Source organism: Lycium ferocissimum, chromosome 2, assembly GCF_029784015.1.
Source record: "Lycium ferocissimum isolate CSIRO_LF1 chromosome 2, AGI_CSIRO_Lferr_CH_V1, whole genome shotgun sequence".
Taxonomy (NCBI): domain Eukaryota; kingdom Viridiplantae; phylum Streptophyta; class Magnoliopsida; order Solanales; family Solanaceae; genus Lycium; species Lycium ferocissimum.
This window is the reverse complement of record NC_081343.1, coordinates 44,294,936-44,300,102: the sequence shown is the minus strand read 5'-3', so window position 1 is coordinate 44,300,102 and position 5,167 is coordinate 44,294,936. Positions and strand designations below refer to the sequence as shown.

The 5,167-nt window shown below is 30.0% G+C and overlaps 1 long non-coding RNA gene across 1 annotated transcript; it reads right to left on the bottom strand.

The window, feature by feature from the left end:
• Nucleotides 1-838: 838 nt before the first annotated feature.
• LOC132039381 (uncharacterized) lies at nt 839-3,919 on the bottom strand. Its single transcript, XR_009410376.1, has 3 exons — nt 2,288-3,919; nt 1,404-2,167; nt 839-1,363 (listed from the first exon to the last, which is right to left on the bottom strand). It is a non-coding gene; the product is annotated as an uncharacterized LOC132039381 (long non-coding RNA).
• Between the last annotated feature and the right edge of the window lie 1,248 nt (nt 3,920-5,167).

The following is a 5,167-nucleotide window of genomic DNA, read 5'->3' as shown; positions in this document are numbered from 1 at the left end:
CGTTTGGTGCAGGGTATAAACTGAGATATCCAGCACTAATTTTTTGTATTATATTTGGTAGAAGGTATAAATTTATTTGGATAAATTTATATCTTATATTAAATAAGGTGTAAAATGCATCCCAACTTAAAAGATAGGATATCCCTTCTTATCCCACTTATCCCGAGATTATTTTATACCATCTTTTAGATGGTATAAAATAATCCCAAGAGATGAAATTGGCTAGCTATAATTACGCCTGCTAATACGCATATATCGCTTTCAACATTTACGTAAACATAAATGAGACAACTGGTTTTCTTATGTTTTTGGCATGATTTTTTTTTAATTTTTTATTAAATGTGGAATTACGCTTATGGTCAAGTCATACAATAAATTTTACTCTAATAAAGTCTTATTGCATATAACTTAATGCCTTACACAATTTTATAACAACTTAACAAGTCTCTACGAATTAAAAGATAAATATATCTCCCAAAAGACAAAATGAGTTTCTCGGAAACTTGGATATCTATTGATAAATTAACCGGAATTAATCATCCAGGTATATGTTTACAGACGATGCTAGAAAATTAATCCCAAGTGTAGACTTCAAAAATACTACTACTACTAATAATTTTCTTTGCTAATAGACAATGCATGAAAAATATAAAAGAAAAATAGAATAATACTAGTGTAAATTGAGATGGACGAACTACTAAACAAGACAATTTTGTTGAATTATTTTATCCTTTATCTTTTTAGGGTGAGGTGAGAAAAATTTAACATAATTGTACCGTAAAATGTTTATTGATTAGCAATTTTACAGCTGCTATTGATTGAATTAAGAGAAAGGTTATTGATTAGCAATTTTACAGCTGCTATTGATTGAATTAAGAGAAAGATAACCTCGAGCGGATCTTACTAGGCCTTTCTGTAATCAAATTATTTATTTTAAAAATTATTGACAACTTAAACAATTGATTATCCTTTCTTTATTTTTCCTGAGTGAAATGACTCACAGTAAATCCCTCTAAAGCGCTCCTTACTTATATAAATAGTGTAACTTATATAACTAGTGTAGTTATCCGCGCTTCGCGCAGCTGCAAAAATTAAAAATCACACAAATATGCTACTAAATAATATAAACATCATAATTTTTATAATAAAAAAAATACCAATATTGTCCATAGAAAGGTATCACACCATCTAAAAGTGAAGCATATAATTTCAACTCAAAAACATTTCACAAACTTATATTTAAAACCGAAATTAAAAAATAAAACCCAACATAATCTTAAGGAAAAATAAAAAGAAGTAGCCATGACATTACAATCACCACATAACTATTTTCTTTTACTTCAGAATTTTTATGAAAAGAAAACTATTTTTTTTTCCTCTCGACAATATTAGAAATGTTGCACCACTTCATTAAAGAAGATTTTTTGTAAAACTTATCTTATCTTCTTTTCAAAATTTTCTTTATTCCATGTGTTTCCCCCTTTTTAATATTTTCCGTTCATCTCTCCTCCAAATCACTCGTCGCCTTCTCATAATTTACCCTTCACCGCCTTTCTTTGAATCTTTGGCTCCTCTCCTAGTATTTAAGTACACAATGCGGCCATGTAAAAAGAATCAGACACATAAAAAATGTTGCACCTTCATCTGAACTCTTCAATCCACCGTTATTTACAAGTGAGATCGAAGTCCCATAATGAGGATATTTTTATATAGTAAGAGATGGAGAATTAACCTTACAGTAGGGGTAACTAAAAAGATATGGGTGTTATTGGAGCCTCTGCAAAACTTTGTTTGCGGCCTCTGATTTAGAAATCACTTTTGCATTGTTGCGGTGTAACACTACAACCAAATTAAAATTGTTTAGAGATTATACTATCTTTTTTATCCATCCAGTACTAATTTGGATGGGTTAATCGAATTCATGCATGGTAATATCACTTTAGATAATGTATTTCTTATTAAAAACGACTTCATTCCCAGAGCTCTAACCCGAAATTTTTAGTTAAGGGTTCAGGAATATGAGATTAAACCTTATATATAGGGTAATTCAAAAGACTAATTCGTATAGAAGAAGAGTAATTATGTGTAGCACTCACTTGAACAAAAGAAATCCATTAATTTCTCAGCATCATCACTCGTTATAATCATTATATGCATACCTTCTTATCTGCAATACAGAAAACAAAAAATCCCCACTTCACAAAAATTTTGTTACGTCTATACATATATAATAAATTAAACCTACATGTTCAAACAATTTTTTATAATAAATAAATTAGAAACTAACCTCCAGAAAACTTGCCTCATTTGAGAAGCTTCCACGAATCCAAGTTTGGTTGAAAGCTAAGAATCTTTCACTTCAAGCAAATTAGGATTAGCAAATGAAATGGCTAAGCAGCATTGCTCTTGGTGAGCATGTATGGGTAAAAATCGCGTCTAGCACGTGGACCAATATGTGACTGACACGTGTCAATAAAAAATAATGGCGTAGAAAGATCTAATGGTAATGCCGAGCATAGCATTTACGGAAAGGCAGCTGATACTGATGACATGGTCAACGAAGAGAACATCAACGGGAACAACATATGAGACCCTCTTGATTACACATTAAATAGAGTTAATGCAGTAACGGCGAAACGGTTTCTAACAGCCAGAATCAAGGAATTAAATGACAATCATTAATTAAGCAATTAATGATCGCCGTTACATACACACAATGGGAAAGGCACCAGAGAGGACCAAATACCTGTAAAAAGTACTTTCGCTTGTATATCTAGCCATCGAATACTGACTGAAAAATAGATTATTCTTGATTACTTTCTACTTATTATTACTGCAAGCAATTCTTTTATCATCAAGTTCTTATTCATTCTGGGCAAAGGAGAAATTCGTTACTACTATTCATCACAATTGGCATAAGTTCACTCTTTCTTTTTATTTACTTATTCTTTATCAATTTTTGAATAACTTGCTTGTGTTAATTCAACCATTTTTATCAAATTACTACCAGCTGTGGTTAACCTTATTTAACTTTCAATACAAATTTAACTATTTGGGCAAAATACATTTTTTGACTCAAACAGACCACATCCTCTTCTAGAATTCTTTTGACATCACTTATAAAGATTCACCTCAAACTTTGAGTGAAGTAATGAGTATTAATGGGGAATGAACGTGGATGCATAAACAGAGAATACAAGCAGCGTTACATTTGATGAAATAATGCGATTTGATGGGGTTTAATAATAAGAGGATGTGGGATCGACATATAACACCTTATTATAACATTAAATTGCTTCTTTTTTTTAGATGAAAAATAAAGTTTAAAAGGCAAAAAATTGAGACAAAAGATAAATATCAATGCTAGCAATAGAGAGTTGTCACATCACCTTATCTATGCCTAGCTTTATATTATATATAGATAGATTGACAATTTAAGAGATATATTTGTAGATCATGTTGATCCATTATCACAAAGAAAAAGACTTTGATTGCAGTTATATAATCTAATATTAACTAGCTTTAAATCCTAATCTCATTATCATCCAATTAGAATTTTGGACATCATTCTAGCTAAAATATCCTGTACAAACAAAATTCATCTTCTCCACCACTTAAAATGTATAAAAAACAAAAAGGGAAAAAGAATAGCCGAATTTTGAAGAAATACGAAAGGACTAAAAAAAAATAGAAAATTCTAGGGCTTTTATATTGTTGGACATGAATGCTTGGTTTGGTGCAAATTGACAAAATTACTAACATTTTTTCTGTGCTTCACCTCACTTTCCTCATTTGTTCATATTCCCATCTACACCAGACACACATAAAGGATCTTTAAATCTGGTCTAGAAGCATAGAGTTACGTGTCTACCTATCATTCCTAGGACAAATATCCGAAAACTCCAAAGTACCCCTGCCTGATAACTTCACATTACTCCCTCTATTCCAAAATAAGTGTGTTTTTAACTTATGCACACCTCTTAAGAAATTATTCAATCCTAGAAAATTATGAGTGTTTTTACTAACATACCCCTAATTAATGCCTAGAAAAAAAAAGTTACTTAATGATTCTTGATCGTAAATAAGAGTAAATTTGGAAGAATAAGATTAATTTCTTCTTGAAATCCTAAAACACCACTTATTTTAAAATAAATTATAAAGCCTAAAATACCACTTATTATGTAACGGATGGAGTGTTAAATAAGGAAAGCTTTTTTTAGTAGTGAAATTAAAATAAGAAATAATTTAGCGATGACCAATTTATGCACTTGACTAGTAAGGCAGTAGATACATAACATGTAGACATTTTTATAACTTAATCATGGTTGAGTAAAACAAAAATATAATGGAAATATAAAATTCTAGAATAAACTATATTAAAATTCATACTAAAAGTTTATGATCAGTAAAAGATACGTGGAAAAATAAATCAATGTCAAATCATAACATGTAAAACAGGATGTCAAAATCATAACATATAAGGAAGTATTGTCTTTAATTGTCTATGTTATTCATTAAAATGATTTTTAACAATTTAAAGAAAGTTCACTCCAGAAAATTGTGATTGGACTGAGTTTTTTTAATCCTATTTATGACAAAGAAAATTATTTAAACTTGCTACAAATTAGAGAAAGGAAAAAAAAGCAACCTTTCAGTCAATGTATGCAGTCAGCTTTCTGTAATTTGAAATAGTACAAATATGCCATCAGATTTTATGATCAAATTCAACTTCATTTATAACTCCTTGATTGCCAAAACATAAACTTCAACTACTAGACGATCATTTTGGTTTTCTAACGGACAGTGGCGGATCCAGAATTTTAAATTCGTGGGTCAATTCTCCCTTTAAAGTAAAGTGTAAATTGCTATCGATGGTAAAGTACAAACATAGAATTATTTGAACACAATAATGAAAAACGTCAAAAAAAAAAAGGATGGATGAAAAAGTGAACAAAGAAAGTTGAAAAAAAAGGGTAAAAGAAGAAGGATCTATGGAGAAAAAGGAGAAGTCAGGGGTACAACTAAGAAACTTAAGGATTTCTAAGTTAAAAAACAGAGTAAAAGAAAAACTCAGCAAACTAAAAATCAATAAAGAAAGGACAAGCAGGATGGGAGAAAAAGTTGGAAAAGTCAAGTAAAAAAGAAAAGATGAAAAACTCTTAAACCC